Raw genomic sequence first — 24,550 nt, forward strand, 5'->3', positions numbered from 1 at the left:
ATTGCTTGCATAGTCCTTCATGAAATACACAGAGACAAAACCCTTTACCTTTGGGCATCCTCTTTATTTCCTAAGGAAAAAAAAATGTTTAAGCCAGTCATCTATCACTATATGAATTGCAAAGAACAAATATACATTTTCTTATATATTCTGCCTCTGGAGTTCAAGTCTTTCAGCCTTTTGTTTGCAATCCTAACCTGGGGTCAAATATCTGATGCATCTCTTTCAAAAATCATTGTACTTTTTCCAGAATAATGTAAAAGATGATGGCTTCCCCCTTCTGGTTCTGTCGTGGAAGATACATGTTCAGTTCTGTAGAATGCTTCTCACAGTTTGTATTTCATTATCCCTCTAAGATTTTTTAAAGTAGAAGAGCTCTAATAGGAGGGAATGAGATTCCCCAGCTTCCAGCCAGCCATGAGGTCCTACACTCAGTCTGTTTTAACATTCTCCTGAGATGTTTGGCTGCAAATTTCTCCATGCTTCAAAGTTCTCTCTTCTACCCATTTCCTCTCCCCTCTTTCTCAACACAGAGACAGGGTTTTCTTGGAAACTTATAAAGGCAGTTACTGTCCCTGTGTCTTTCAGAGAGTCTAAAATCCTTGGAAAACCCTGAAAATGACAGTGAGATTGAGGCCTATGGGCAAGGCAGAGGGGTGTCTGAACTTTAAGTTCCTCAGAAGTCTGGGGTGAGAAAGAAGTCCAACTGGTTAACACTGGGAGGTTCTGTGATATAAAGTTTGTCCACACAGAGGAGCTCAGAGGCACAAAAAAAGCAGAAAAACTTCAATGCTCCAGCCAGAGGCACAAGTCCCTGCCCTGCCCCTTCCAGGGCTGTCCCATGGGCCAGGAGTGGCACCCACAGCCCTGGGTTCACTGCCCAGAGTCACAGGACACATTATGGGACACAGAGGAAGAACTTCCCAGGACTGTGCATGACTTTCTAGGTGGGTTTTATAGGAATAAAGAGGTAGCAAAATGGAAAGGCCTGCATGATCCTAGGAGTATGGTAAAAAGTAAAACTGAGGGACAAGAAGATAAACATTTTAACCAGTTCCTTGTCAGTGAGCTTGACCGTGTCTGGAAGTTTCACTGTCTTATTAATTTTTTTTATTTTTTTTTTCCTGGATGAAGGACTCTCCATTCCCTGTGTGTGCTTATGAGACCTTGTCTGGCAGTCAGAAACCCCACTCAGCTGCACCCCCACCCCCTCTCCCTGCAGTTCACAGGGAGAAAACAGATTGGGGAATGTCATGGGTTGAGATACAGGGAGATCACACACCAGTGACCACCATGGGTAAAACAGACTAGACCTAGGGAAATTATTGCTTTTATCAACAATCAAAATAGATTTGACTAGTAAGAAACAAAGTAGAAATTAAACTATCTATATCCCCCTTTCACATCATCACCTTTCCCCCTTTTCTCCCAATCCCTCTCCCACAGGGGATGCAGCTTTTGGGATGGGGCTGAGGTCAGTTCCTTAGTAAAACCCACCTTCTTAATGCTTGAAAAGAGAGGCAAGGAGAGAAAGAACTGCTGGAGCAGAAAGTATTTAGATTCTTTCCTTGATTGTAGCTGATGAAATTAAAAAAAAAAAATAATACTACAGATGTGCAACAAGTAAGGATTTGGGGGATTTTTTGCATGTTTGATTCACATTTTTTCAATCCTATTGTCAGCTAACTACCTAGTTGATTCTACCTTATAGATACATTTTAAATATTAACTTTCTGCCAATGTAGCTCATGATCTCGTTTGGAAAGCCCAGTGGAGGGAATCAGAAATTAATCCAAAATTAGGTGTTAATTAGAAATGTGTGTGAACTGATGTGCTGCACACTGTGGGTTTGAATTGCACTTTATATCCTGCCCTGAGCAGAGCATCATGTAGAAGCTCAGCACTCAGTAGAGATGTACACCTCCCTGCAAATTCAGAGCACATAAACAAGCTGGCCCTAAAGTGTTCACAAATTTCTGGGAAGGAAAAAATAATAAAAAAAAAAGGGAAAACAAAAATTAAACCAAAAAACCCCAACCAACCCAAAACCAAAAAAAACCAAACCACAAACAAAACCAAAACAAAATAAAAGCTCCCCCTAAAAAAAAAAAAAAAAAAAAAAAAAAAAAACCCAAAAAAAACCACAACCTTTCATTTATTTTTCCCTATTCTTTATTTTCATACCTGCATGTTCCAAAAATCAGTCTTCAGATGGCACAAATGACAGTAAAAAAAACCCCAAAAAACAGGTTAATTCAGAGATTAATCTGTAGGGAGTTTTTGCAGCAAGTTTGTAAAATATCTGGTGTGGATATAGAGTTAAAATGATGGGAAAAACAGAGATGTGTCACTGGAGGGTTTAGACAGGGTGTCAAAATGGAAATCTCATGCAAGTGGTCTTAGAGAATGGATGACTGTAGGGAAAGATTGGTGAGGGAGAAAGACAAGCTGGTTGATACTTGATTGACTAAGATAAATATTCCTTCATTAGGTCTTTTACAATCTCCAATTCTTTGCTGGAAAGTGACAACTGGTGTGTAGGACTGAGGCTACAACCAGGACACTGACAGCTCTTAGCACAACACCAGAAAAGAATTTACTGAAAACATCAATTGTTATGGAAAAAAAAAAAAAAAAAAAAAAAAAAAGGTGCATGAGATTTAGGAAAAAAAAAACCAAAGACGATAACAAACCCAAACAACATTCCAGATAACGGAGAAAAAACTTTTAATGTTATTATTTTATAAAGCGAAAGTCTTATTTTCAAGCATATAAGAGTCGATTACTGAACCTCTACTCCTGGTAATACACTATTCACCCTCTTCTCATTTAACACCTGCTCCACCAAAATGAGCATTTCTTTATTCTGAAACCACAGAAATTACAAACAGATAAATTCCAGGAAGAAAATTACTACTACTAAGAAATCAGTATTTTTTATATCTGATGCTCTGCCTACTCTCTAGCATACTGTTATCACTGGTAACATTAATCAAATATACAGATCTGCCAGAAGTTTTTCTTAGCATTAAAACTCTTGGTTTTCTCTCATAGAAGGATGTCACCTCATGGAGGCAAGTAAAAAAAAAACCTCCTTCTGAGGCAGAAAATCTTGTCTTAAGAGCACCTTTGTAAGAAATCTGTAAGAATTTGTGAATTTAGTGTGGAGTTGCAAGACAAAAACTGAAAAATTGGAAAAGTTGGGCTCTGTTAGAGGTTTTGTGGCTTTTGCATTCATGACCAGGGGTAATTTTCCCTTATAATAGGGGATTCTTTACCCTGAAGTAAAATCTATTGCAGAAAGGAATATTCTCTCCTGTCTTTTCCTTGCTCACTTTCTATCTTTGTTCATATCATGACTTGTTAGATCAAAGTTTCCATTTTATGTTCATATATATATTACATGAGTGCCATGCCCTGACTTTTTTTGCTTCAAAACTTAATGGGAAAAATCATTTTTCAAGTGTCTAGGCCACATATAAATTGGGATCCCAAGAGGAAATATCCAGACATAGATGCCTGTTGGACACTCAGAAAATGAGCTATTCCTCTTTTCAAAGGGATTTGGATACCAAATCATGTATAAAATTAATGAAAATTGGGCATACTCAGCCCTAAGTGGCTTTGAAAAGCTTGTCCTTAAAATCCACACTGGTAAATAATGATGGCTTTTAGCTGGGGAGTTTTTAGCTAATCACAGCACATATATCATAACAGCATCCTTTTCTGGGTATTTATTTTATTAGAGGAATTGATTTCTGTTGTAAAAGAATATCTGAATTGTTTCTGGAGAACTAAAGCTGTTTGATTTACAGATATCTGTTCATAATATACTTAAAAAACTGACTAACACTTAGCTCCCTAAATCCAGCATTTTGAAAATTGCTTTCTAAATAGAACTTTCAAAAGACATAATTGAAGTTGAAGAAGGGCCAATAAAGTGCTGGTCACTCACCCCTTACCTGTGGGGACATTCTCACCTTGATAACTTATGAGTTTTGCAGACCTGTCATTATCACTGAGGGCCTGCTCATCCTCTCTGGGGCATCCTGAATGGCAAAAATATTTAGAACAGTCACTTGTTTCTCTTCAGATAATATTCTGTCACTTGGTTAATTGTTCCAAGTACTAAATATGACCTAAAGTAGTTTTTGGTACAGCAGAATTCTCCATGTACAAGGAATTGCAAGATGACAACCGTCTCTAATTTAAATAAACACTAATGAATAAATACACAGTTGGCTTTTTTTTTTTTTTTTTTAACTTTTTAAGCACTATGAAAAGTTAAAGATGCCTACAAGCCAAATTAGTGAAATAGAGATATGATTTTCCTCTCAGTAAATCCAAAGTAAGTCTGGGATAAATCTCTTATTTGTGTATCTCTACCAATAAACTGATAATGGATGATAATTTTATGTAGTTACATAATGCCCGTTGTTAAAAGCACAAACAGAATAGTCCTATTATTTTTCTTTACATTTCTTTCCTCAAAAGCTTTCAAAACAGTCGTCTAATCCAAGCTGTGTTGCTGCTGGCAGTGATTTGGGATTATAAGAAAATGAGAGGAGCTGTATGGTATCCCGCATTTAATACCACAGTCCATTGCTGACAGTGGCCTGAAACAAGAGCTCAGAGAGCAAAGGGGATGTCACAGAAAGGATGAAATTACCCAGTTCGTGGTAAAACTTCTTGACTTTCAGCAGCTTGTAGCTCGGTCATTCCTGAAGGTGTGAAGCAAACAGAGCAAGTGTGGGGCAAAAAATGTTCATGAGGTGTTCTCATCCCCCGTGTACCCCTGGGAACTGAGGTTGTAAGGAAATTAAATATAATTTTCCCAGTTTCCAATACACACTTGCGGCAACCAAAGCTATTATAGGGGAGGGCAGGAATTGGCTTGTAGCAGCTGGGAATTTTAATACCAAGAAGATTAAATTAGGTAATGCATTGCTTGAAACTCATGATAAGAAATACCAGTTAAGCAGAGTTTAAACTGTTTGCAGATCTCAGAAAGGATGTATTCTAGGTGAAAATAGAAATGTTTTTAAAAATAGGAGGGGATTTAACTTTTCAACACAGTCATAGTCACATCTCTAAATGTGACTTTGGGAACTGTTTTGTTGATTCAATCATTAGAAACCAACTCTAAACCATGGATATTCCCCCCACTCCTGCCCAACTTTTCTCTCAGAAATATATAGGGGACTACTGAATTTTTTCTTTGGCATCTTAGTCAAAATAATATTTCCTTGTAGTTGGTTTGCTGATAAACATGACAGACAATAGTCCAAAGAAATAAAAAATCATGACCCTAATTATATTGATATTTTTTTTGAAATTTGTTTGAAAGCACAACTAATAATTGGGTCACAAATATATTATACCATGGTTTCAATATTAATGTTTTTTTCCTTCACCAGGAGAGTTTTCAATTATAGTAATACTGCGTAATAGTTGATGCAAACATTTTAATTTTGAATTAAATTAGTCAAGTCAGAATAACATTTTTTTAAAAAAATGTGGAAATCACCAACTCCCTGTTCTTTGGAGGAAAAAAAATAGTTGACGCTTTCAATAGAAAACACCCATTCCGAGAGGTCTAATGGAATTTATATCTCATTTGTGGAGCTATAATTGGGACAAAACAAAAAACAAACAAACAAACCAAAACACAACCAAAACAAAAACAAAGCCAACAACAACAACAACAACAACCCACCCCCAAATTAACTTTGCTCCATGTCAAGGTTTGGATTCAAAGTAATGCACTTGCACTGTGGATGAACGGCAGACTGGAAAAGAATGGGAATTGTTGCTTTCTCCTTGCAAGAGGAAGCTGAGTGAAGATTTTGTGTTTCATTTTGATCTACCTGACAGCAAGGTGTAAAGAAAACAGAATGGAACTCTTCTCAGAAGTGCAGTGATGGGACAGGAGGCAACCAGGCACCACAAGACATGATGCTGTGGGCAGGAAGTTGGACCATCCGACCTTTTGGAACATTATTGTGGAATCCTTTTCTTAAGCAAAGTTTTGTTCAGTATAAAAAATTCCACAGATTAAAGTACTAAATGTGTGTAAAGAAATCACAGGTTCCTGACAGAAATTGCCAAAACAAAACCCAGGGGATGCATCTCCTGGCACAGAACACCCTGAGTCATGTCTTCTGTGGTGAAAAAGAGAGAAGAAATGCCTCACCAGTATCTAGTTACACTTAGCTAAAGAAGTTTTGGTGGTGTTTTTTTTTTTGTTTGTTTTTTTTTTGTTTTGGTTTTTTTTTTTTTTTTTTGTTATTATTTATTCCTCTATGAAGAAAATTTTAAGGAAAAAAGTCTTTCTGACATAGTTTTGTGCTTCAATGTAAAACTATACTTTCTTATGGAAAAATGATTAGAAACTCATACTGATTTCTTTTACATGAATTTTGGTGGGGCAAGTGTCTGTATAGCATTACTTTATTGAAGCATGATATGTTGGGTTTTTAAAAGTTTTTAAACTCTGTTTTTGTGGACCACTATTAGCTCAGCTATTAAACAACCATTTTGAGTTTTCTATGGATATGCTGCAATAATGGTGTTGTGGTCCAGTATCAAAGGAAAATTAGGTCCCAGTTTCCCCTGCTGCCCAGAATAATTTCAGAATCCAAACTACTGTGCTGATTCTCCAAGGGAAAAAGAGCTGAAATGTACTCCCACAGACATAGAGCTGATTATTCCAGAGATGAAAAGTAAATGGAATATAAGGAAACATTCATTAAAATGTTTGCTTTTTGTAGAGTTTGAGAGAAAATGTTGGTGTCATTACTGTTTACTGTATTCAGGCACTCCATGTTTATGTTCCTCTGAAAGAAAATAACAATGCATCTCTCTTTCTGAAACGTGCTCAGGAGTCTTTTGTTGCTCATAACTCAGGTACAAACAGAAAACAAGCTGCACATGAGGAGATTTTTTTCTTTTGCATTTTTTGTTAGTCTTTTTAGTGCAAGACCCCACCTTGTGAAACATTGAGTCCCTTCATTTTCTTTGATCTTAGAAGGAGATGATGTCACACATCACTTTAGCACCCCCCAAAGACCAGGCTTTAATTTGGATTCTCAAGACTTTCAGAGCCCTTGGTGGTAAATCAGCAGCACCTGATAACTTTTAACATCTCTTCTGCTCTTATAATTAAAACACCAAAATCTGTTCCATACAGCAATCGTTTCTATATTAATGACCAATTAGGAACAAAAAGAAGAGGAACAAGAAGAAGACTGTACTTTGGCACATTATTTATTCATGCTAGGAGCTGATGGAACTACATTAGGGGAAAATATATTTTTTTAAATGAACAGGAGAGGGGTTGTTTTACCACCAGCTGATTCACATTTATCCTTGCAGTCTGCCTTGTTAGCTTTGAGGAATTGCAGAATTTCAATATTCAGTATTAAAACACTTCACTGGGGTGTCTTCATGACTGTAAACAAATGTAGAAAGGAAGGTGCATTTGCCTAACACGGAAGAATTGGAACCCCTCTAGAAATGCCAATGTTGTATCTATTTATGGTAGATTTACACATCATACAAAAGGATTCAGCAAGGTGGGATCATGTTTACTAATACTGACAGATCTACCTTTTCACAGATGTATTTTATACCCCAGATGTATTCAAGCATATCCTATCAAGTCTTCCTGTGTTATTCTTGAGACAATAAAAAGAAGAAGGAAAAAACAAAACAAAACAAAACACAAAAACAACCAAGGATGTTTATATTGGAAGAAAGAAAAGTTTCTTTTCCCTAGATCCTGCTGAGGCCTTGGTTTTTGCTTTTTCATTCTGTACTAAATAGAAAATTCCCTGCCCAGACATAACATTTATGTGATTTTCTATTCTGCCAGACAACCTTTTATTCTCTGATCATTTGAATAGGTTGAGGAACACAACTTTTCTTAAAAGCAATTATCATGGCAAAAGGTTTTGTTTTCCCTTTAGACTATATTCTAGCTTTGAAGAGAAAGATTTAGACATATAAGTGGAGTAAAAAACCATACAACTCAAAATAAATAAGAAAACTTTCACGTAAATCAATGACATAATTCCCCATGGACGAAACCCTGTCCTTACTAACAGTGATTGGAACTTGGGCATTAAATAAAAAATGTCACAGTTTCACAATCAAACAACAATGATGCAAACCAAGGACTTGAAGGGTAATTTTTTGTTTTCTGTTTTTTTTTTTTTCCAGACAAGACTCACACTGTAAATTGCCCACTGCTCTGGTGTACAGAACTATGCTGAAGTCCACAGGCAAAAAAAAATGTCAATCTCCTATGGTTTAACCAGCAGAGGACACTGCAGGAATTGGACTTCTAACTTTCCAAAGGAGCAGTGGCCTTACAGAAGCCGAGCTGGTTGTCCCCAATAGCACAGAGATCAAATCAGTGAATTGTTTTTGTTCTGCTTGAAAAGATTGGTCCTGTCCTCCTGAGGAGGCTCTTCGTGTATGTACATTCTTCATGAGTGAGGTAGCTCAGGATGGTCACCAAAAGGCAGAAACTGAGTGACTTAAAGGGCATCTTCAGAGGGCAGTAAATGCTGATGGGCACAGGTTTCACTTGGACATGATTTCTTCTTTCTATCAGCTTTACTTATTAATTAATACCTGGATACCAGACAGCTCCAGTACAAGGGCTCACAGTCTTATCCTCCATGTTAATTCTTGCTTCAAATATTATGGCACTCCCAAGTGTTGTCAGTTCAATGTCAGTGACAGATATAAACTGATGAATGGCAAAGGGATTCTCTGAGAATATATGAGTTCAGGTTTTGACACTCATTCCCATCCAAAAATGGTATTGAATTGGATCCCCCCACACATCCAAAACGACTCTTCAAACCATAAAGCTATTTTGCAAAAAGATGAAGTCTCTTTTAACTCTGGAAAAGCAGAAGGAGACATTGCCCCCCAGGAAGACAATCCTCTGCCAGCTTTGCTTCAGTTTGAGATTTCAGTTTTAGAATGGATATTGGAGTTGGACTCCTTTGGGAGAGGAATATCAATTTAAAATCACTTCTGGAATCAGTGTTTCTCTTTGCCTTGCTCCAAAAGGTTCTATCCTCAGGGATTGCTCCTTTGTGTGGTTTTGAGGCCCCTCAAATCTGACACAAAGACCCAGGCTGTCACAGTGTTTTCCAGGTTCCAAGAGCCACCTGAGATATTAAGGCCTTATCTTCTGTGATTTTTACATCTTTATTGCATCTAACCTTCAGATTTAGTTTATTAGGATGCTAGTCAGTCTGAGATGTCTGATATAGTACATACCCCTATACAAGTAAGCATTAAAATTAGAATTTTATACCACAGATTGTCTTCATTTAGACTCAGCAAAGATGTAAATCTTTTTCTTTTTATTTTTCCCCTTGAAAATATTCTTCATTGCCCTGCAGAGAAATATGCACAGCATTCCTGCATTCCCCAGTAGAGCTTGCTGATTTTTATAGCTTGTTTTAACGTGCAGACTATTGTGATAAAGAGCAGAGGTGATATGACATTTGAAAAGCCTCTTGAGAGAAAAGCAGCAAAGTGGATGGCACTGAAAAATCATTCTGAACCTGAGATAATTTGAGCAGCTCTACACCAGCATTGTTCCACTGCTATCAGTGACAGGTGCTTCAGACAGCACATTTGCTAAGTATCCAAATATATCAGTGGTTGTCTCTCTCAGGAGAGACAGTCTTATCTCTGCTAGGGCTGACCCGTGGAAAGGTTATTCAGAGAAAATCAGCAAGAATTATATACTGCTGGCCACCATCACATCTCTGCTGAGTGAGAATGCCAGGGAGGATTAAGAGATCTGGATAAGCTAAAAAAGCAGCATCCACATCCCTGCTCAGCAATTTCTTCCCCAGAACTGGCACCTGCATTATCCCATTGTTGTCCTCATCTTAATGTGGAGAAGGTGACAGACTTGTGGGCAGTTTGAAGCATCACTGGCTTGTGCTCTCAGGTGATGAGGCTGGAGGTGCCTGGGCTGCAGCACAGGCTTCCTCTGAGAGTTTGTGCAAGGGACCCTTCCCTGCCTCCTGTATTCTCTGTTTCTCTTTTCCCCAGCCAGATAATTTCTGAGACAGTGCCTTTTGTATTCCCTGGTCTAATAAACAGCACATACACCTCCAAGATTGCAGAGACCAGAGGGATTCTTCTCTCCCAGATAAGTGTTGCTTTTTGTGTTTCAAGAGCACATAACACTGCAGGAACTTTCATGTAAGAGGGAGAGAGGCAGAGACCTTTTTTTTTGAAGGAGTGCAGCTACTTCAAACTTATCCAGAAAGAACATCATATAACATTAAATAATTTAAAAGCTTTGGTTGTCCAAAAGATACACAGTATTTTTTTTTTTTCTCCAGCTGTGAAGCAGGAATTAGGTAGTCAAACTGAGGGATGGAATTTAGTTACCAGGTTTTCAGAGATGATCAGGATATTTTTACTTAGAATATAGGAACTATTCCATGAAATGAAGTAGCTAAAGTGTAAGTCCATGTCATAATGTGCCAGCATTGCTACTCCTGTACCAGTGCATAGCAGGGGGGCAATAAAAAGCAGCTAAGAGGTAGTAACTTCCTAAGCCATCTTCACTGCCTGATCAGAGTATATGAGATCATATGTATTTAAATTGCTTCTTATTCACTAGCCCTCTTGTGTTTAAAAACATTGAAGCAGAAATTTTATTCCTTTCTGTGTTCATCAGCTCAACAATAAAGATGCACTGGACTTACAACCAATGCCATTTGTGTAAAAGCCAGGATCCCTACATAAATGAAAAATAATTTAAACAACTGGAGTGATGTTTCTTACTACTTTTCTAGTAAGGAGTTATTCAAGAAAAAAATTTTTTGGCAATCATGATGCCAAATCACTAATCTACTCTTTATCATTCTCTCCTTTCTTTACACTGATCTGGCAATTGGGATATAAAACACTTCCAGCCAAATAACTTTGCAGACAAATAAGTTTATTTTTAACTTGAATGAATCCTCCAAGTAGGAACATCTGCATTGGGATGTACATGGATATGTGTTAATTGTAGCTAAAAGTTTATGAAGGGACATGCAACATGGCTCTGGCCTGTTACTTGGGCTAAGTAGAAGGGAAATATGAGAGAGTGACTCAGCTGGAACAGGGGTAGAGAGACATGAGAGGTGTGAGAGATGTGAGGGATGTGGGAGATGTGAAAGATGTGTCACGTCCACATCCTGGTGTGGTGGTTGATTGACTTGGGCTGGTTGTTACATAAAACTATGCAAACTGTTAACTGGATAACTGCTTAAAAAGGCCAGGTTTGGCAATAAAGAGCTCTCCTTTGCACCTGCCCAGGCTCCCTGCGTTTCTCTTCACCACAACAGATAAGCATGTACTGAAAGGAGACTGAGATGTCAGTAAATAGATCACATGGAGAAGGGAGAGTTAAACAGAAGTGATTTGAGCTGCTAAAACAAATGATACCCTTCCTACATCTTTAGTTTCCAAACAGTACATGCCATTAAAAAAAATATCCATATGTAACTCTATACACAATATTGGACTTGACAACCTCCAACATTAGAAAATGTCAGAGGATAGTTGATGATTGTGTAGAATGTCTTCTACCTTGTATTATTTGCTTGATATATTTAAGCACTTTAGATTTCTGCCATTTGAAAACATTTTGATTTCTGAGATATTAATTCAGCCCTTGTCTGTTTTATATGCTGTCTTTTCCCTAAAAATCCATCTTGTTTTATGGACTGTGATATTGAATGCATGTGTGATAGGGAAACCAAGGACAAGACAGGAGAGGAATAAGAAAACAACAAATTTTTAATTCTAAAAATTTTAAACACATAAAAATTTCTTTTTCTTATCCCTATAGTCAGACATATTAGCTCATCCACTAAGATATTTTCCCTTACTCATTCAAATATCCCTTTAATGTCAGTTTGTACAGTGGTTCAAGTGTAAGCAAAAACATTATTTATATTAGTGTTTACAAAATGTTTATCCCTACCAGTAGAGGCATTAGCTCCAACTTAATGTAGGTAAATAATGAGGAGGAAGAGTTGCTCCCTGATGCTGGTTTCAAAGAGACTTAATGAGACATACACCTGCCAAACACTAATGTGCAAGTTAAAAGACATGGGAATTGTGTTTAAATTCCCTTCATGAAAATGTTCAGACTTCCTTTCTCATTGCCCACGTATAAATACATGCAGGTAAAAACAGAAGGTGGAAGAGGATGTTCACAAAGCTGTTTGATCCAGATCTGTTCCAATGTTGAGGAATAGGACATGTTTTTTTCCTCTACAAACTGGCATCTCAGACTCTGTTTCAGAACAAAAAAACCTACACATTCATCTTTTTAGCATTCGCTGGAAGCTAGTTTCATGCTCAGCCAGATGAATTCTGATCATTCTGATCACCTGCCAGTCTCAGTTATCAACAAAGATAATAGGTTTTATCACTGGGGTCTAGGTATCAAAATCAGCAGGGCTGTAGCAATAATTAAGGGAAACAACAGCATTGATGCACAGTTCTTTTTCTCAAAACTCACAACCCCTGTGCATAGCCCCAGTTGTAACATAGCAGTATATTACTCCCCTTCACTATGGGACATTGAGGCCAGGGGACCATGAAAAAAAATGTTTTCTTAATAGCACATGCACAATTTGATATTAGGGTTTTATTCTGCCAGACAAGCTAATGGGTCATATAAGTGTCAAAGGTATTTCCATCTACAATTAGCACTAACAGCTTGCTTAACACAGCACATTTCCCTAAGATGTGCCTTTCCACTTCACAGGGAGCCCTATGCCTGCCAATCCACAGTCAAAGTTATCATCTAATTAAACAAAGGTAAAACAGTCCTGATGATCCTGGGAACTGCTTGATTCAACTGCCAAACTTAGGTCTCAGCATCATTTTAAACATCTCACAGAACCATGCTTGGCCTCCTGCTACAGGTTTCCTGCAAGCCCTCTGTCACATCTGCCAGTTCCTGCAGGTGTCTCAGGTAATTCAGTGGATCAGCTGACTCAAACCTTGATAGCTGTGTTAACCTAGAGCTTCGTGCTACCTTACAGGCTGATTTTAATGATGTTGGCAAGATCCACAGTCCAGTAAATTGAGGTTGGTGTTAATGTTGGTTTTCAGAGGTCAGAAGTGAAACACAGAGTTCCAAGGACCAGAATGAACACACAGATTCTGATTGTTCTGGCCAGCCTGAAAACATTGTCTGTAATCTTCTTCTGCAAACTCTTTCTTTTCAGCCTGAGTGTTTAACTGATTGTGTTCAGAGTCAGCCTTACTATGATTCAGCTGTGTAACTCTAGAGGAGGCTTAGGTGGAAACAATTAAGTTGAGAGAAAGCCCTGTGGAAAACCTTATCCAAGGAATTGACCCTTTTGTCCCCTCTGCCCTGTCCAGGAGCTGGATTTTAGCCCAGCCCTTGCCCTTGGCCTTTGTCTGAACTACACTGCAGGTATGTCCATGCCTGGCCTGGCACCTTGCAGATCCTGATTTGCTGTCTTGAGCTCAGAGCTGGCTCATCATTTGCTCTGATGTGGTGACTGCTGCTTTGTGCTGGTTATTGTCAGCAGAGCTGCTCTGCTGTCCTGGTTTAGATGCTGTGGGACTGTACCCCTTGTCCTCCAGAGCACTGCCCTACTGTCGTGGCTGTCACCTCCACCCCATGGCTCCCCTCCTCATCCAGAACAGCCCACTTTCACAGCCCTCTGACATAAAGTGTAAAGGACTTGTCCATTTAAGGCTCTAGAAAGCATCTGATGTGTGTCACAGACTCCTACTGCCGATTAGAGAAAGGTATTTGAAGAACAGACTCATGAAAGTGCTTATATCTAGTAAGAAAACAGAATTATTTAGGATCCTGCCATGTCTGTGCACTCTCCCTCATTTTCCTGTTGCTATGTGGCAAGCACAAACATGTAGCAGGATATAGATTGAACAGTGTTAAAATATCAAGCAGTGATCTTGTGATAAGTTTTTTTTTGAAACCAAACTTGTGACTTGTGGTGACACCTTGTGCTTTGCCTTTCCTGCACACAAACTCAGAGGAGGGGAATATCACAAAGTCAAAACCCAATCCCAAAGGAAGTGGTGGGCCACTGCTGGCATCTGACAGTGGCTATGAAGAGAAACATGGTAGAGCTTAGAAAGGAGATTGGCAGACCTTGGCCACTGAAAATCTAAATCCCTTTCTAATAGAAGTAGTCTACTCTGATTCTATTCTATTCAAATGTACTATAACTGCCTTTGTTTAATAAAAATTTGCATTACACTGATGACCATTTGACCAACTAACAGCATTTGACAGAGCAATTTTACCATGTATTTTACATCTATAATAGCAGTTTGATGTGAGGAGAAGGTAGCATTACTTTTCCTGTCTGAAGATGTTAGACAATTCTACCTGCCTCCTGACAGCTCCTGAGGCAAAGGAAAGGAATAATTTCACTTTTGGCAATGACAATAGAAACAGAAATGCTTGGGAAAGAACTTTCCCCTGACAAGTCTACAGTAAAATGGCAGCTATTTGTACATTTAGAAATCAAATTAAATGTCCGTTATACAAGTTGCAAGTTCTCATGCCACATCTTAGCCAGGTGAAAATCTGACCCCTGTAAATGCAGATATGATTCCTGTGTCTTTTGTTCCCTCTATTACTGTGCTCCAGGAGTGACTGAGCTGCTCGTTTGAGAGGAAAAAATAGATGGAAGGAGGGGGAAGAAATGGATTGGATGTTTAATTTTTGGTGGATGATTATCATCCTACTCTGACAGATGATTTCTATTAGGTCACTGAGGTTTGGACTCTCAGATAATCCCTGTTTTCTGGGCAAGAACAAGCAAAAAGAAGTGCAGGCAACAAGGATTAAGAATAACATGGAAGCTTCAAACTATCAAACCTGTTTTTTTGCCCTTCTCAAAGAAGACACAGAAGATCCCTGAAGGTACATGAGCAATTGACTCTCATGTGAGAACACCAAACAGAAGGAAATCTCTGCTCTTCTTGATAAGAAAAGGTCTCAGTCTTTAAATACAGGACTCTCTGGAGTGACATTCACCTAAAACATCCAAATTTTGACTTTGTAAGTAGGAACTATAGCATTTTATTTCTGGGTTTGCTAGTTTAAATATTCCAAAAGGACACTATAGTAATGCCATGCTTGTGTAATGCCAATAGCACCTTGTGATTTGGTGGGCTGTAGAGGAGAACACCACGCATCAGTCACCAGAATAGAGAACTGCCATGACTTTGTGTTCTATATCCCTACAATGATATAGGGGCTATTTTTAAAGGCAATTTTGCATTTGTCAGTAATCCACGGTCAGCACAAGGAATAACTTTTGTCAGCAGTGGGTTATCTCTTTGTTTGTCTCAGCTGAATCAAGACTCTAAACATCTTTCTGAAAGGTGAATTCTTTGGGACAGAGTTAAATTACACAGTAATTGTATTATTTACACAGTGTGTTATTTACACAGTTTAATCCAGCATTGTATGCACCAGACACAGTCATACTAGCTAAGACTGGGACATACAGATCAGATGATCAAAGCTTTCGCTCGTTTATCTGGAAGTCATTTTTTCCAAATGATCATTTCCAACTTGCCATATGATAAATGGCTAAAAGCAGTAAAAGGGTCAATAGGCCTATCATAAAAATATTGGCAGTTAAACTATTCAGAGAGACAGTGATGAACCTCAGTGAATTCCTTGGTATTTTTAAGACCAAATCCACATGCAGCAGGTGACATTCTCTTTGCTGGAATTCCCAAGAGCTGAATAAGCAGTTCCAGAAGGAGACAGCAGCATTAACCATGACCTGCTCTGAAACATCAGTGCTCACTGTCACAGAAATGGGGAGACACCAAGCTAATTTCTTAGCAAACAAGTTCAGTACAATACCATCCCTCCAGCTCAGGAGCAAAAGGAGGAGACCTTATGACACACTGGTGTTCATCTAAAGTCAGCTCTTCTTAACATCAGAACTAGAGCTGCTACTGAGACATACTCTTTGGAAAATTTCTCTGAGTTTGGAGAATTTAACCCAATGATTTTATTTTGATTCTTCCTTCCAAAGGGCACTCTGCTGTCACTTACAAGGCTAATGTTCTACATTCTCATGCTGACTTTCACTGCAGAATCTTGAAGTATTTACAGGCATTGGTGGATTAAGTTTCCCTCCATCTGAGGAGAGGACACTAAGTGGTAATTATTGCAGTGTTATTTGTTTGCTATCACTCCATGACTGGAATAGTGTCACTTCAATGGCTTAAAACCCTGAGCCAGTTTATGATGCTGTGATTCTACAGATGGGGAAAACAAAAAGAGATATTTCTTCTGAACTGCTTCTTAAACCATTGGTGAGACTGGGAACAGGATGGAACCTGGCACACACTGCCAAGCTCTGAACTCTAGTCCAGGCCCTCCCTCTTTTTGTGAGTGTTTGTAATGGAGAAAGTACATTTTCTGTAAATTTAAAATACAATACAATAAAATAAAATAAAATAAATCAACCCAATCCATGACCATTTGGGACGCTGGTTAAGATTTACTGTTTGTGATGTCTCAAAAGCTGGGACTCAGACCTAAGACTGATTTCTGCTTTTGGGTTGTACAGTGCTCCTGGTTTATCATATCCTCCCTGAAAAGTGTCAAATTCACTTTTCAACTGGAGACTTAGCAAAGGTAGACTTTATCGTGGCCTTGCAGTTCTTGAAGGGAGCTTAAGGAAAAGATGGGGAGAGGATTTTTAGCAAGGCTTGCTGCGATAGGTAATGGTTTTAAACTGAGAAAGGGTCAATTTAAATTAGATATAAGGAAGAAGATTTTTATGATAAGAGTGGCAAAATACAGGAAGAGGTTGCAGAGAGAAGTTGTAGATGCCCCATCCCTGGAAACATTCAAGGTCAGGTTGGTCAGGGCTCTGAGATACCTGATCAAGCTGATACCCATTGCAGGGAAGTTTGACTAGATGGGCTTTAAAGATCTCTTCAAATCCAGACTATTCCATCATTATATGGACCAGCCTTACAGAGAAGGACATAAGCCTGCTTCAAAAAATAAATACAGCATAATCTTTTGTTATTATTATTATTATTATTATTCTATTTTATTTTATGAACACATGAATGCCATGAGAGTTTGGATCTCACTGGAATATCTTTTATTACTCTTGTTTCAGGGTGTTCTTCACATTTTGTCTTTAAAAATCTGCTTTCTCTGCAGCTACTTATTTTGTTTTGTTGCCATGTTGTAAAACACACCAGCTTTCATTACCTATCCTTTAAATTCTTTTAAACTTCTGTTCTCTAGCCTGAGAAGTCACTAAAATTGTTGATTTCATCTCCTGGGTAATTTGGTTATTACTGAGTTGTGTTTTGTATTTCTTTCCTTCTTTATGTCTCTGAGAAACTAGAACATGATTTAACAAGATTAAAATCAATGAATGCCTGGTCAGAGACCAGTGCTTATTAGACTAGGTGTCATCTATCTTTCAGCTAGAAGTTTTGTGAATGTGTGAACCTCTATGGATACCCCTAAGATGCTAACATCTGCACAAAATGATTCTGTGAAAGCTTTATATTTCTTCCTTTATTTCTTTTCCTCTTAGTTTTCTGCTTGCTGCTGAAATCTGGTTTTCAGCTGAGAGTAAGAGGGGAGCAAGTGAGAATGAATGTCAGTCTGACAAGAATTACATCACTCCGTGCTAACAGAAACCTCTGTGGTCTGCACAGATGTCTCTACAGTCCTGAGCAATAAATCAAATCAGAGAATCACAGAATGGCTTGGATTGGAAGGAACATAAAAATCATTTCACTCTGAACCCTCTGCCATGGTCAGGGACACCTTCCACTATTCCAGGTTGCTCAGAGCCCCTGGTCTTGAACACTTCCAGGGATGGGCCATCCACAGCTTCTCTGGGCAGCCTCAAGTACCATCATAGAATCAGAAAAAAAAGAGAGGAGGAGGGAGAGGGGGAGAGGAGCAGAGAGGAGGGAAGGGAAGGGAAGGGAAGGGAAGGGAAGGGAAGGGAAGGGAAGGGAAGGGAAGGGAAGGGAAGGGAAGGGAAGGGAAGGGAAGGGAAGGGAAGGGAAGGGAAGGGAAGGGAAGGGAAGGGAAGGGAAGGGAAGGGAAGGGAAGGGAAGGGAAGGGAAGGGAAGGGAAGGGAAGGGAAGGGAAGGGAAGGGAAGGGAAGGGAAGGGAAGGGAAGGGAAGGGAAGGGAAGGGAAGGGAAGGGAAGGGAAGGGAAGGGAAGCTTTCATTAGTATTTATCTGACCATAAACTGATGAGTTAAGACATACTTCACTAATGAACAGAGCTGTTTAGATCTTGCAGTAGTTGGAAGGTAAATTTGCTGATATCTCATGTTAAGGCTGTCTGTTAAAGATATTTTCCATTTTTGCCTCATCTTCTATAGCAAATATTATACCCTATTAAAGGCATAGGTTTTATCATATATAACCTATTTTTCTGCTCATGTAGTTTGTGAGTATCACAAAGCTGAAGTTATTAGATAGTAGATTCATTCACTATTAAGATCCTTTTCTGTTTTCACTTCTTACTTCACAAGCAGGTTAAGCAGGATTTTGGAAATGCTCTGCTATTTTGCTCTCAGGAAATTCTGGTTTGCATTCTTGTATTTCCATTTAAAATAGACTCTTCCTGAGCTGTTTCAGTAAAAAGCCTGAAGGGTTTATTCATCCCCATCAAATTACATTTATTTAAACTTTGAGCATAAAGAAAATACAAGCATAAATAGGGACCAAGCTGTCAACTTGACTCATCATTTACAGTTAGCAGGATTAACTGGGTACAGCAACCAATGTGAAAAACATCTCAGAGTACTGCCACAGGATAACAGGACATATTTTTGTGTATTGACAACCTTCCCTCTTCTTGTCTCGCTCTCTCTCCATTTAATTTTTGCTGTTTAATTAAGCCATATAGTGTTTCTTTAGCACTATCTCAAATTAGGCACAGAATATTTTCTTACTTGCATATTTCCATGACAGTATGGTAAAAGATTCTGGTACACATAAGGGAAGATAGATTCCTACCTACACCATACTCAGACTTCATGCTCGGGGGAAAAAAAAATTAAAAAAAGAAATCATTACTATAAACGAAATACAGATAAGGAAGCTGATCCACAATCTTATTCCATGTGGACCATCAGACATTTTTGGGATGGTTAGAACTTCTCAGTGCCACTCACCTGTGGTAGGTTTGGTATAAAATCGGAGGGTAAAAGGAATCGGTGGAGCGGAAATCAGTTAATAGCATTCTTGTTGGTTAATAAGCAAGTATTTCATAAGGTAACAAAGAGGGATTTTTTTTTCAAAGCATGCAGTTTTACTTAAAGGATCTGGTTGAGATCAACAGAGGATGTTCTGTGATTTTAATGGGTTTTGGCACCAAACCAGACCATTTTCAGCAGGCATGATGCTCTGACATAGCTGTCAACAAATACTGCTCTTCACTTATGTGCATAACTGACTGACTTTCTGCATTGCTGTAACTGCTTTTGCTTCAAAACATTTCTGTAAAGAAAAATGTGGGTTTCACCCCAAAAGTCCATTCTGGCACGGTATCCTTGTCTCTGAAAATGGTCTGTATCAGAATAGAAGATGGGAAAAATAGAAAACAAAGAATTAATTGTTACAGTGAAAGAGAAGTTTTGCAAATATGGAGACTAACAAAACCCTCAGACATTTTCAACATCTGATACTTCTCCTCTTCCCCAGGATCAGGCTCAGTCAGGTCTGTGCAATGCAGCCTATACCATATTTAAAGGACTACCCATATACGTGTACAGGTACTTTCAAAAGCAGCAGAAATAAGCCGAAAGCATTGCTACATAAAACCCTCCATTAGGAAGTGCACAGATTATAGGTGTTACTCTCTTTTTGAACAAAACCTAAACAAGGCCATGCTGGGTTTTGTTCTCTGCTTTGGAGGCTTAGTCAGAATTTGAATTGAATTTTGTCTGTGCACAAGGGTTGAAAATACATTTTTTCCTTATGATTAAAAATCAAAACAATTTGCTTTCCTTTTAATTAAAAAAATCACAACTAGCCTGAGTGCTTAGCCATATTTAATCCATGTTCCTTATTAGGACAGCAAATGACAGAGTGTTTGTGGCCAGATGGAGGAATTATGATGATATTCCTTCAAGCTCTCCCCACAGTGTTTCAGTGCCCCTTTGAGGAATTAATGTTTTTCTTGACTTATGACCTTGAATCTAGAAATTTCTCTATAGACTGCAGCAGTAATGTATATTGTTTGCCTTTGTTGGCTTACTGTAACTCAGATCACAGATGTCTTTCATTTTGTATCTAGGCAGTAAGTAGGGATGTAGTCATTACCTGAAAAGGAAAGAATGCAGAATGTCTGAAAGGCATAAAATGAGCTGTTAAGTATCAGAAAACTTCTCAGATCTTGTCAAAGAGAAACCTTTTATGAGAACATTTTAATTTTGGCGTCTGAATATGAAATCACTGGGTAAAGGAAACTGACTGTATGTACGCAAATAATATGGTCTTAGGGTCTACAGACTGAAACTCCTGCCCTCCCTATCCAGACTAATTAATTCCCACACTCACACATTGTGCTGCCATTTGGAGGCACCTCAACAAGATAGAGAACTGGGCTGATGGTAGCACTGTAAATTTCAACAAAATAAAAGCAAAGTCCTGCTCTTGGAGGGGAACAACCCCCTTCAGCAATACACATGAGGGCTGAGAAGTGAGGAGCTGCAAAGCAGCCTTGCAGAAAAGGTCCTGAAGTCCTGGTGGACAGTAAGTGATCCAGAAATGTGCCCTCACGATAAAAGTGACCAACAGTTCCCTGGGCTGCATTAGGAAGAGAATTGCTTGGAAGTTAAAGCCCTGGTACGAGCCACTAGGAGATCTGAGGGCAGATATGGACGAGAGACATGGACACACAGGAGTGAATCCAGTGGATGTGCAAAAAAGATGGATGGAGAGGAGAGCCCTTCTCTGAGGAAAAACTGAGAGAATTGGGGTTGTTCAGCTTGGAGAAGAGAAAGATCAGGGGATTCTTATTCATGTGTCTACATACTTGAAGTGAGCGTGCAAAGAGGACAGAGCCAGGCTCTCTGTAGTTACACCCAGTGACAAGACCAGAGGCAACAGGCACAAACACAGGAAGTTCCCTCTGACTGTGAGAATACATTTTCTCCTGTGAGGTGGTCACCACTGGCACAGTTTGTCCACAGTTCCTTTGTGGAATCTCCACCCTTGGAATTACTAAAAATTGTCTGAACACAATCCTGAGCAATGCTCTGTAGGTGTTCCTGCTTGAAAAGGGAGGTTGGACCAGTTGACTTCCAGAGCTCATTAGTGATACTATGCAATTTCATCACTTTAAAGAACAGGAATTTTTTTTAACCATTCATTTTCTTAGGCATTTTCAGTTAGCAAGAAAGGCTCTTCCTTCTAACACCTTGGTAAGGAAATAATATACCTTCTGAGCATCGTTTTGTACAGTCATATCATATTTTTGAATCATATAGAAATGTTTTAGCACCCCATGTTTTGGGGTTTTTTTCCTCAAAAGTACAAACCCGGCTGTTCCTGCAAAAAAGATTATTTCCTTTATGTTCCCTCTTGCATTGTTGACAATCTCCTATTTTCCTCTGACTGTGCACTTATTGCATTCTCAGTGACATCCTGCCTTACCGTCAGCAAGTCCCTCTCTTGCAGAGGTATGGCCCTTTTCAAAAAGGTGGATCTTGTCATAGGCAGTTTTACAATACAGATAAAATTGCACACTCAAGAAAGCAGCAGGCTTAAAATAAATAGTTACAGGACTTAGCAACTGATCTGTGAGGCTGCTTGTAAGGAGCAACAATAAGCACTGGGAACACTGACAAATTAAAGAGCTGAGTCTGAAATAACAAGAGGAACCACACAGGGCTGGGTTGCTGGGGACTAGTAGGATTAGTCACTATAGCAGCTGTGGCTACAATGGTGATGAAAACAATGTGTCCACATCTACAAAAATCACCTGAGCTTACGGAAATCACAAAGCTTACAGGACTCTTGGAATTTTCTCATCAGGTGTGATCACTTAAAACTGGCATTGTTGAATCTTTCTCTGAATTAAAGAGATTATATTAACATCCTAACACTAATGATGTTTTATAATAAAGAATAAATTTATTCCCAGTTCTTAATGATGTTTTATATGAAGTGATAAATTTAAAGAAAGAAGTGTTAATTTACATTATGAATACTCTGAGGACATTTTACTGAATGCATAAGAAACTATGATTTCACAAACATGAGAATCTTTCATTATACACAAAAATGTCTTGATTAAAAGAAGAGGTAAAAATGACTACTCTGGTTTAATATGCAATATGATATGGAAAAAGAGCCACTGCAATATAATGACTTCAAATGGAATATTCAATGCAGGCAGCTGATAAAGAAAGCAAAATGATCACTGAAGTTTAAATGGCCCAGTAAAATCATGGGTCATGGCCCAGTAAGTAGATATATTGCAATGGATGTGGGGCCTTATGTAATGTGTGCATCCCCGGTTACATTTGGATGGAAATATAAGATGTAAGGATGCACAATAAGGAAACATATTCAATGTATATTTTGCTTTATGTAATGCTGTGAATAAAATAGAAAACATGGCATTGATAATAAAGGTGGTTAAAAGTAGCATTTGCTGAAATACTGAATTTTTATAGCCTTAAAATCCTCTCTTATGAGATCTATTTTGAAAAGCCTCCCAAGCAAGAAACAGCATCAAACAAATAAACAAATAAATAAACTGGAGTTGTGAGACTTGAGTGAAAAGACCACCAGCTTCATGGGTAGAATTAAACAGGGCAGACAAATTTTACGAAAATTAAAGAGTGCTTTACTTGATGTCAGTCCCAGACAGAACTGTAATGATAAAATGATTATCCAACACACAGAACATCAAACTCCATGATTAATGTGTATCCATGTGGCTCATCAAATAAACATGTCATTTTTGTCATCATAGTATAACTTCTGAAAATAATTTCTATGAAAATCCAAGAAAAATTAGTCTTCTTACTATTCCAAGTGTAAAACGATTTGGATTCATTTACCTGGGAAAAAATAAAAATTAAAAAAAAAAATTAAAAAAAAAATTTAAAAAAGGAGAATTCTGTTTAGAAATATCTGGGGCTAAATATCAAGATGACAGAAAAACTCTTTCAGGAAAAGGGCAAATGTGCAAAGAGGAAGTATGAGTATAATTAATTAAGCTGGAATTTAGAAGGAAGTTTTTAATGTTAACAGTAATGAGGTTTTGATACACCAGGATAATTATAGCAGTCAGGCAGATATCCTTCTTTGTTTATAGAACAGTCCATAGAATGTATTACATAACATCATTGTTTGTGACAAAACAAAACTGTAATTCAATGACATGGAATGTCTCTTCCTATTCTATGCTGTTCTAATTCATTCATCTGATCAAGATAAACATATTGATGTAGCACACTGGAATATCTACAGGGCATTTGAGAAAGTACTACATGATGTTTTACTTTCTATGGAACAAATAAAACATCAAATGGATCAGCATCACTTTTAGCAGCTGTTAAAGGAAAGTCATCCATGAAGTGACCAATTTATAATGCTTTTAGTGAAGTTTTTAATAATTATATCAGATATTTACAGATAAATCTTAGAGGTATGGAAAAAAAAGGTGAGATAAATAATGGAGACATTGTTCTTCAACAGGGTATTGTAAAGTACCTTGCAATTGTTTCCCAGTGATCAGCTGCACAAGAACACGTGCAAGTGCAGGAAATTCATGCTGAATTTACTTTGTAAGGGATCTTAGAGTGGAAAGTGGTAAGTTGTAAAAAAAACCCCTTTTGTTCAGCAAGAAAATATCATCTCAACATGCTGGCAGTGAAGTGTTGTAAGAGAAAGGACTAATATTGTCTTCAGAAGTATAAAAAGCAGGACTGTCAAACAAAAATAAAGAAATTGCCTTATCTCTGTACATGATCTGTCAAGATCCCCAACAGTTCTGTGGTGCAGTCTTTTAAATGATGCAGAAAAATGCTCATGCAAGAGGGAATATGGCAGGAAAGCAGTAAAAATGCTCCGTAGATCATATTTTATGTTGAAAAACTGTCAGAGCTCAATCTATTTAGCTTAATAAAGAAATTGGTTTTGGCATTGTATTGTTAATGAGGCAAGTGCAGAGAAAAATTTGTAACAGTATTCAGCGAACAGTGAGACCAGTTTAAGTGTGCATCCCTGAGATAAAAAAAAAAAAAAAAAAAAAATCAAAAAAACCTCCTAGAAATTATAATGTGTGGTTTCCAAGCAATTAGAATAATCAGGCACTGTAACAGTTCAGAAAGAAGGACGGAGAGGTCAGAAGGACTGGTGCCAGGAGAGGTTTGAGTGCAGTGATGATTGATGTGCACTACACAATCATGTACATGGATACAGGGTTTTACCTCCAGGTTGTCCTCAGTTAATTGGAGC

Source organism: Zosterops lateralis, assembly GCF_965231275.1.
Source record: "Zosterops lateralis genome assembly, chromosome: 1".
Taxonomy (NCBI): Eukaryota; Metazoa; Chordata; class Aves; order Passeriformes; family Zosteropidae; genus Zosterops; species Zosterops lateralis.